The sequence below is a fragment of the Alosa alosa genome, chromosome 16, assembly GCF_017589495.1.
Source record: "Alosa alosa isolate M-15738 ecotype Scorff River chromosome 16, AALO_Geno_1.1, whole genome shotgun sequence".
Classification (NCBI taxonomy): Eukaryota; Metazoa; Chordata; class Actinopteri; order Clupeiformes; family Clupeidae; genus Alosa; species Alosa alosa.
This window is the reverse complement of record NC_063204.1, coordinates 8,276,548-8,287,509: the sequence shown is the minus strand read 5'-3', so window position 1 is coordinate 8,287,509 and position 10,962 is coordinate 8,276,548.

Here is a 10,962-nt window from a genome sequence, read left to right as displayed (position 1 = left end):
CACCTAGTAGCTCGTCAAAATCGGCAGAGGAGAAGTCATCAAGGGCCTTCTGTAGGGTGACATGATCTTGGCAACTCACAAAATGCATGAAAGTTTAAAATAGGTTACTGCACACTAATGCTAACCTGCCAATTCAGGGGTGTAGTGGTAAAATAATAGGTGGATAAACTATGAATTTTGTGATCATGGTGAGGTGTACTACGCCATGCGGTATTGGATTTAAAAAAAAGGCATTCAGAACATGTATGATGATGGAGGTTATTCTCCTATTTTTATAACAAAACCAGTGGTATTAAATGGTTCCTAGGGTGTTGATGAGTGTACATATTGTGAATGATAAAAGTTGCAATTGGTGAATAAACTCTTTTGAGAGGTGGATAAACTCTATTTCTGACATTGCAGAGGTGGATAAACTGTGTTTACTCGCGTTTAGCCTCCACTACATCCCTGCTCCTGACACCTGAAGTGGTGCTTCCTGCCAGTCTAGCAGCTACATGGTTTCCATCCGTAAGGTTAGCGTATTTATCTCCAGAACTCAAGGTGATGGGTATTAGGTGTGGGTGGGGAGATGTTACACTCACACCCCCTGCTATTTACCCCACACAGATTTGTCTCTAACCTAGTCCAGCTGTTTTGGCAGAAATTATCCACCATGTGTTTATTCTCATAGAGAGAGAGATAGAGATAGAGAAAGACAGACAGACACAGAGAAAGAGAAGTAGGAAGAGAGAGATTTGGGGCGGCTGTTGAACTTTCCTGAAGGGCACGGCTTATGGTGGGGCCCCTGGGGCTGACCCCCAGGCTCTACTCTGTCCAGACACCAGATGGACTCCACAAGGAGAGAGGTGAAGCTCCCTGCCTTCCTCCACCCCCCTTTCCCTTCCCCACCAGCTTAGTTTTTTCCCCTCCGTGCTCTCCTTCTGCAAATGTCCTTGTTTCTTTCTTTCTTTCTTTCTTTCTTTCTTTCTGTCTTGTCCTTGTCCTTCACTCTCCAGCCCTCCTTATGTCCTCTGTAAACGTCCTCTGTAAAGGTTTTCTATTTATATCTGCACTTTCAGTTCGGTTCAGTATCTATACATTTCACAAAAGCTCCCTTGCCTATACCACTGACCCCCAGTTCATACTGCTTTCCAAGCCTACTCTTTCCCCACATCCCTCATCTCCTCTCCCTCCCCTCGTTTACTTATCAGCCTGTCTCTCATAAGACAGCCTGCGTAGTGGCATACACTTAGCGCCGCGGCCAGGCTGCTACTGACGGAGATAGATGATGACTAATTTTCAGCTGAGAGAGAGCCAGATCAGGGGCAGCACAGTGAGATTGCCTCGCCAGACTGACCCTTCTGTATTAGGAGTCTGAATGAACTTCATCAATCACATCAGCGTCTGATCAGGCAGAGGGAGAGGGGAATTCACACAGGCATACAGTAGCACACGAGAGGAAGCAAAACCTCAGATGTACAGTAGAATGCACATGGGTATTATAGATATCTACATTGAAGGAAATTAACTTATACATATGTAGAGATTGGGATAATGTTAATCAAGTCTGCTCCAATCAGCTTTATTCTACCTGAGGACAAGGATATCATCTTCGTCTGTGCACATCTACACATGCCAACTTTCAGTTTATATAAAGTAAAGTAGGAGAGAAGCCGCACTATGCATATATACACTTTTATTTGCACAGACGTGTGGCTTCTAAGCGTCTGTGCAAATAAAAGTGTATATATGCATAGTGCGACCTCTCTCCTACTTTATGTATTCTAACTATCCAGGCCAGCACTATTAAAGTTTAAAAGTAGACACATTGAGTGAAGCCTGCTCCTAACCTCACTAACTTTCAGTTTATACAAATTAACCACTTTTGCTAAATAAATCCTACAGGGTTGGCCGGCAATGTTAGCTTCAGCACGGAATAGCCTGGACAGCTCCTTGTACTCTTGGGACTAAAACATAAACTGCTTACATACAATGAACTCCTGACATGTGGGGTATACTACGAATCTCGATTAGTGGGTTAGCGAGGTATGTTGCGCTCAAAGCCAGGGTATGCTGTGACACAAAGGTGGATTTGTTTTAGTGTCGCTATATCACCATGGTATCTTATGCTGTCAACCAAACCTGGTCGGGAGGAGGTTATGTGCTAAGTTGTAGCTCAAATCGTGTAATCTACCGCCCACTGACCAATCAATTGTCTTAAAAACTAAGTTATCTCATGTGTAGGATTCTGTCATATATCTTACAGGTGGAGCTCCGCCTCTACTAACATTTTGGATCTCGAATGCGATTTAATAGTGCTGTGCGTGCAAATATCCCACTGTGGACGTGCATACTATACAACAACTGATGACAATTGATTTATTTGATGTTATAGGTTAGATACAAAAAATTACCGCAGTGTAGATTAAGCTATCGCTCATGAATGCGGAAGTAATTGTTTTTAAATAGAGGCGGTCTTATGCGTCTCCACGTTTCATGTTTGGCCAACATCATCCCAACACCGAGAACGCGCACAGATCTGAGCTGAAAGCCTAGTTTGACAAATATATCACATAACTGCTGTCGTAGTATCACTTAACGTATACCCCTGAGTCAAGGCTTTGTCAAGCCTCGATATGTCTACATAGCCTAGATATGTCTAACATGCTTCGTAGTATACCCCAATGGAGTATTCAGCCTGACACGAGGATGTCTGAACACAATGTCCGGATGTTTTTCACCTGGAAATCACACGCATCTGACACTACCAGCCCCCTAGTAACACTTGTCCAGGTGCCTCACAGGTGAACATAGGTCTGAACAAAAAAGGTTAAAGCACAGGCCACGCCTAGTGAAGGGGTATTTTGATGACAGTTGTGTGACATATCTAAGTTGCTTTGGATGAAATAATCATGAATAAATGTAAATGCAAGACAAGACACAAATGTCAAACTGAAAAGTGAGCTGCTGTCCATTACAGTCGACGCCGAGGTTGTGAACGCTGAGGTCGTGAAACAAATCAAAGAGCTTCACACATTTCAGCACAACACCTTCACAGAGTTTGACCGGCACTCTTTGTCTCACATCACTGGCACACTGATTACAGTTGCTTTGCTGTAATTATTATTTTATTGTTTTTGTGATCAATTATTTATTTATTTTCTTGCAATCATTGTTTACACACTGTAATTAAAATTTTGACTGCATTTACTGTAAATACAAAGCAAGTCCCGAGTGCTGTGTGGCTGCGTTCAAGACATCTCGGGCCTTCAGAATTCCACACAGCTTAGGAAGGACAAAGGAGCTTGACACTGGTGGTGATACTAATGAATTAGCTCTGTAGTATAGCTCAACATGTTGTCCACTTGAAAAGTTGCCTCAGGCCGAGTCCGCTTTCCCCACTTTACAGTAACTGTCAGCTGATGATGTGGTTTGATTTCCAAACACCAGCCTTGAACTTCACCAGAATTTGTTGTCTTCAGTTTCATCTTTCAAGATATTATATTTTTTGAAAGCTTCCTTTGTTGGGTATCTGAGTCCAATCCCCAGACGTGGAGCAGGTATGTAGCAGGTTGCACTCTCCCCTGTCTCCTGTAATCCTCCATCCCATCTCTTCCCATCATGGCGTAGTTTTACCCTCTCAGTCACTCTTTCTGTCAGTCTCTCTTTTACACACACACAAACACACACACACACACACACACATGCACACACACACACACACACACAAACAGACGCACACACAGACACACATACATACACACACACACACACAAACAGACGCACACACAGACACACATACATACACACACACACACACACAAAATGCCTCTTCTCCACCTCTCTCCCTGCCTGTACATGTCATGGGAGGATGGAGGGGGAGACACGGCGTCGAACACCACACAAGGCCTTCTCAGGTAATTGAGCCTTCCAGCTCACACCATTGGTTTCTGCGACCCCACTCTTTCCAGCAGCAACCTCAGAGAGACAGACAGAGAGAGAGAGAGTAAGAGAGAAAGATAGAGCGAGAGAGAGAGGGAATGAGAGAGGAAGAGAGAGAAGGGGCAAGAGAAGAACCAGAACACTACATGTCAACTAGTTTGCTGCAACTGACAGGCCTAATAAAGGTCATGAAAAACAAAGAGGATTCTAGGTAAAGGCTTTCAGGAAGGGTACATCATCTGATGCTAAATGTGTCTCTGTATTATCTATTCCTGAACAGAGCTCCTCTGAAAGACAGGCTATTTAAACTTGGTGCAGTACCTATAGTGATTATATAATCTTGTTGTCTTCCGTAGAACACCTACATGTAATTATGACCGCCGCGCAGCGAAGCGGGTAGGGCAGACACAGTTTTCTGTGAATATCTCGAAAAATGTAGGGTTTAGGAGGACCATTTTTTTTTGTTGTATGTTGATCTCAAGGGGCCATGTCAACCCATTCCATAACCACTCATTTCATGTATAGCGCCACTTAGTTAAACACAAAAAAGTAAAAATGAGGTGTTGTAATTGAAGGTATCTGTGACCTAACATAGTCAAAACTGCACGAAATTGGAAGTGTAGGATCATTATGACACCCTCTGTATGCACGCCAAGTTTTGTGGATTTCCGTTCATGGGGGGCCACACAATAAATTAATTTATGTTACTATACACCAACTGGCCTGTAGGTGGCCGGAGACAGTTTTCTGTGAATATCTCGAGAACCGTAGGGCCTAGGAGGTCCACCTTTTTTATGTATGTTGGTCTTAAGGGGGCATGTCAACCCATCCCATTACCACTTATTTCATGTATAGCGCCACCTAGTTAAAAATTAAAAAGCAAAAAATTAGGTGTTTTCATCACAATATATCTGGCTGACAAGGTCAAAACTGCACGAAATTAAAAGTGTAGGATCATTATGACACCCTCCGAATGCATGCCAAGTTTTGTGTGCTTTCGTTCATGGGGGGCCTTACAATAAAATAATTTATGTGTACATTTAGTGACGTACATCAACAAGGATTCCCGGGACACTGAAAGACCGGGGTACACAAAACTTGGTGGGCATGTACCCCCACATGGATAGCATGGAACCGTCATTTTTCGTTTTGATCTGTAGCCCCCCCGCTGGACTGGACCCCCCTGAAAGGAGGGTAGGGCAGACACAGTTCTCTGTGAATATCTTGAGAACTGTAGGGCCTAGGATGACCATTTTTTTCCGTATGTTTGCCTCCAGGGGTCATGTTAACCCATTTCATGTGCACACATGTGCACAAACAGATACACACACAAACACACAGTAATCATATGTATGACACATACTCACACAGTAGACATATGTACGCTTGCATGCACAGGCACATACGCAGGCACACACACAAGTACGCGCACACACACACACACACACACACACACACACACACACACACACACACACACATAACATAAACATAACACAAACAATTAAGAATTTCTCAGAATTATGAACAGGCAAGATGGAGTTGAGGTTGTATAAAATGAATTTTACATATGAAATCTATGAACTAATCATGTTTTGGTACTTGTTGTCTAGCAGATACCAGTGAGAATTGAGTGTGGATAATGCAATTTAGTGAGACGGTTAGAATCATATAGGCCTTTCAGCGTGATTTCTTTTTGTGGAAAAAATGTGCTGGACTGGGCGGCGGTCATATTTTGTACCGCTCTGCGGTACATCTAGTTGTATTTCCATTTGGCACCATCCCCATGTTTATTGGTGATGTGTAGAATAACATTAAACAGCAAGAAATGACACATTACAAACTGTGAAGTGGATGAATGATTTTAGTTGAGCAGAAATTAAGCTGTATTTAAATATGTTAAGTAAATGTCTCATTCAATTAATGTTGTTGCCTTGGTGTGCCTGCTCTTTCTGTTTTTTTGTTCTGCTTCTGAGAACACTGGTTCACAGATTATGAGCCACCACACTCATTCATCAAAATAAGTAACCAATCAAATGATTCACTGGGTACTGTACAAAGTCACTCCCAGAATACTAATACCGATGACAGGTGGCTCACCTTCATTTACCAAGGTCCAAAAACACCCCACATCCCCATTTACATACCCCCCAAGGCCCAATGCTCCTTCCCTGCTAGATGAGCTATGGCTCTGATTCCCCCGGCGCACACGATAGACCTCCATTATTCTTCTACATCCCCCATCTCTTTCTCTCTCTCTCTCTCTCCATCTCCCTCTCTCTCTCTCTCTCTGGCCTTCACTGGTATATCATCTCCATATCTCTCTTCTCAACTGTAATCAATAACACCGTGGCACTCTTGGACGAGGATGAAGGATGAATGTTGGCATATATTTCACCACCACTATTCTATGGCCGATAAGCAGGCTCGGAGATAGAAGGGAATGGGTCTCCCTCTTCTTCCACACCATTTACGTGGCATCACAGGTTGAGGGGGACAGGTCATACCTGTCAACACTTCTCGGGTTTCTCCCGTATTTCAAGGTCACCTCCAGCACCCTCCCGTTTTGTTATTTCTCCCGGAAAACTCCCGTAATTTGCATGGCCATCAAACATTTTAAAATCATTGATCCATTCAGGTTGCCAGATTGTATATGAAATACACCCTACACATACACGATCACTTAGTTTCAATTTCAACCGTTTTGTCATAGGCTAAAACCTGGCAACCCAAAACCCAAATAAGGAAGCTGGTGCCGACCGCGCAGCCTGAGTCTCGTCAGAAGCAAGCGGGCTAGTTGAATGGCCTACTCCAGAACTAGCTGTTGTGAAATTGTTGGGAATTTAATTGATTGACACATCACATAAACTGTTATTGAGTGTTGTTAATACACTGAACTTGTGCCCTCGGAGCCAAATCTGACAGCAAGCAGCTTTGGAGTTTTGGAAGTAGGCTGCAGGCAGGCAGCTGGTGGATACATAACTGGCATGCGTAAGGTAATGGTAAGGTAAAAGCAACGACAGGTATGGACAGGTCGACGACGCCTCAAGCAGGTGAGCAAAGAGCTAAAGCCATGGAGTGGAAGGATGTGTGAGGAATAAAGGCAAGCAAAGTTATGGAGGTGGTGCAAGATGTCAAGTGAGCGAGGTTATGAATGGGAACAGATCTGTGGGGCATGTATCATGCCCTGGGGCACCATCAGGTGAAGCTGGACCCTGTCAGGTTTGACTAACCTGGTGAATGGGTCTTATTTTGGCCATCAAGGGCAAGTGTCTTCTAAGTGTGAGAACACTGCTTCGGAGTGATAGAGAGAGCCCTATTACCATCATTTCATTCCCATTCAAAGAGATGATTCAGATATTCCTCTAAGCGCGGTGTGCACAGGTAGGCTGTCAAATTAGAAACCTAAGCAACAATACGTCCTTGTCAACTGGCTGACTTCACTTTGAATTGTAAGGGCTTACTGATGTGAGGCAATTTGCAGCTGAAGCTCTTGTCTGATGCAATGCATTCTACATCTCCACACACAGACAAACACACACACACACACACACACCTCACACACACACACACACACACACACACACACACAGATTCTTTTTTTTAATTTTGCCTGTCTGTATTCTGTATTATTGTACTGCCGGTAGGACCGCGTTAAATAATTCATAGTTGGAGTGAAATATATCTTTGCTCTGCCTCTCCTCTCCACACATTGTTACTGCTGTACTGACATATACATTGTATTGCAGAGTTTCTGTGTACTTTTGAGTCAAAGGATAAACATGTGTGTTTATTGAAATGGATACAGCATTGCTTAATTACCTGTCCTTCTGCAGCAGCAGAAGAAGAGATATGATTGGAGTCTAGTAAATGATCGATCACAGTAGTGGTGAGGCCACCGTGATCAATCATTCAGGAGGCTCCAATTATAGTCTTCTCTGTTTGGGATTAATGAGCTGTACAGCTGCTGAATAACTCCCATGTCCTAACCATTGCAACAAAAAGCCAGAGAGCTACTCAAAGGTCAACTCGGGATGCTTGGCTATGTTCCTATTTGTTGTGTACTGATATTATATCAAATTGTATACACAGATAATTAAATGGCATGATGTTCTTTTTTTTTTTTTTTTTTTTTACTTTAGGGACATTTTGGTTTACATTTATGATCTGGAGAAGTCAAAGGGTATCAAATAAATATTTCCATTTTATTTCCAATCTATATTGGATAAGCGTTTTTTGCTTTGTTTTTCAACGACTCCCAAAACCACAACATTTGTATTTTAAGTGATTTATTTGCATGGCTAGGCCGATGCCCAAGGCACCTCCGTTGAAAACATGTTGGTAGCATTGGCTAACTAGCGCCAGATTTTAGAGTGCAGGGGACAAGCCGAGATGAGCTATGAGACAAAAGTTCACACTCGGTATCATGTTTCAACACACTTTAGGTCAATATCACACCAAACTTCTCCTTTAAGTGCTGAATTGAAATCCCCAGGAACCATTTTATTTTGCTAGTAATTCTTACACAGCAAGTCACTTCATTAAAACACATGCTAGAAGTGCACAAGGATGTTGGAATCACATATTTGGGCTTGCCTATCACACGTCTACATTTGGGTGTGTCTCTATGTGAGAGTAGAAGAGGGTAAATCAGGCAGCTCAAGTTCAGTGCACTCTTAGTAAGACAAAGTAAGAAAAGCTTTAATTTATGACTGACAAAGTAAGAGGTGCCTTAACTTCCTGTTGATTGAAGCTCCTTGAGCAGTTCTTAATTTCTTAACTTCTTCCTTAAGTGTGTTGAGCGCACATGTTAAATAATTGACAGGTGATTTTCTGAATTTGAAGACAGCTAAGGTAGTCGAAATAGGCATAGCTTGAAGCAGCATTAAAAACAATTAAAACTAAATTTAATTGCCATTGCATTCTGGAGTGAGCACTGAGACACATGTGTCTCATTAAATCTCCACCTACACACTTAAATTGCAAAGCCAACATAAACAAGCAAACAAATTCACAAAGACACAAAGTTTTGAGGTGTGAAAAAGTTTTGAGGTGTGAAAAAGTTGTCAGTGTCATCATCCTTAAACCTATCGGCTAAACAGATAACAAGGACAATTCTGAGAATGAGCTTAGCTAGAAACTGAGCAAGTCAGATGTATTGGGGTGTCTGAGAGTATTCAGTGAAACACTGTTTTATCAGGCTCCATATTTGGGCCCCAGGGATGCAGTTATTGACTGAATGACCAGCCAATTACGCAGACCTTCTCAGTGATTCCCCAAGGGCTACCTGCATGGGAGATCAGATTGTTCAACCCCTTTTCAAGGTTGCTGCTTCCCAGAGCAAACTGTATTCACCAGGCCCCACATGTACTTGTCAGCATACCAAGGGAAGGGAATATAAAAACTAGATGTACCTCAGAGCGGTACAAAATATGACCGCCGCCCAGTCCAGCAAATTTTTTCCACAAAAAGAAATCACGCTAAAAGGCCTATATGATTCTAACTGTCTCACTAAATTGCATTATCCACACTCAATTCTCACTGGTATCTGCTAGACAACAAGTACCAAAACATGATTAGTTCATAGATTTCACATGTAAAATTCATTTTATACAACCCCACCCCCATCTTGCCTGTTCATAATTCTGAGAAATTCTTGAATTGTGTGCATGTGTGCGTGTACACGTTTATGTTTATGTGTGTGGGTGTGTGTGTGTGTGTGTGTGTGTGTGTGTGTGTGTGCGTGCTTGTGTGTTTGCCTGCGTATGTGTGTTTGTGCATGTGCATGCATGCATATATGTCTACTGTGTCATAACGATGATTACTGTGAATGTATGTGTGTGCGCGGTGTATCTGTTTATGCACATGTGTGCACATGGAATGGGTTAACATGACCCCGGAGGCAAACATACGGAAAAAATTGGTCATCCTAGGGTCCCACGGTTCTCAAGATATTCACAGAAAACTGGGTGTCTGCCCTACCCTCCTTTCGGGGTCCAGTCCAGCGGGGGCTACAGATCAAAACGAAAAAACGATGGTTCCATGCTATCCATATGGGGTTACATGCCCACCAAGTTTCGGGCTCTACCCCGGGTCTTTCAGTGTCCCGGGAATCCTTTGACGGAAATTTGGACATGAAAAAGAAAAAAAAATCTGACTAAACCTATAGTCCCGCTTCGCTGCGCGGTGGTCATAATAATAGCTTAGTACCAACAACAACAACATTTTTTTCATCACAAACAGTGATCTGTGATCAACACAAATGTCACACATGTCAGGATATGTCCGCTTCCTGTGCAACCTCTCTGATGTGTGTATACTGAGATATAAGTTGTCTTTCATTTCTCCCCCTACAGTAGGTCCTATCCCATCAAATGGCAAAGCAGTATAGAGATGTTTTCATGCACATATAGCAATCTCATTACAAAGCTCAATTCAATTCTCTCTCTACTGTATGTCTTCTCTCCTATCCTCTCACTTCAGTCTGTCCACTTGGCTTCCAAATTGTCCTGGGCACTAATTTATCTTGTGGTATGTAATGAAGAAGAAATGCCAGTCTTTAAAATGTCACATTATATGAGAGTGCTTACAGTATCAATTTGAGTAGGAAAACCTCTACAACATCCAGTCATCAAAAGAGCTTTATTTGGGTTGGGGGTAAGATAAAAGATAAACATTAGAACCAGTGGATATGCCAGGGCACTCTATTTGATTGGGCACTGTTTTGTCCATAACTCTTTCTTCACTATACTTACTACTATACTACTTAATAAACATCCTTGTTCCGTTTGCTATGTTGCTACTGGGTGAGACTGGATAAAGCTGGTGTTCTGTCCAGTTATGCTACTTTGTCCAGATTTGTGCTGCCGTAGCGCAAATCAATAGCATTTTTGATGAATATGGCGCTGTTCTGCAGGCTAAAATGCTTTTACCAGCCACCACTATCCAATGTTTGATAGAGGAATTCCAGGTGGTACATGACGACACTAACACATATTTCAAAATGGAGAGATGAAAACAAACCTGAATATGTCAATTTTT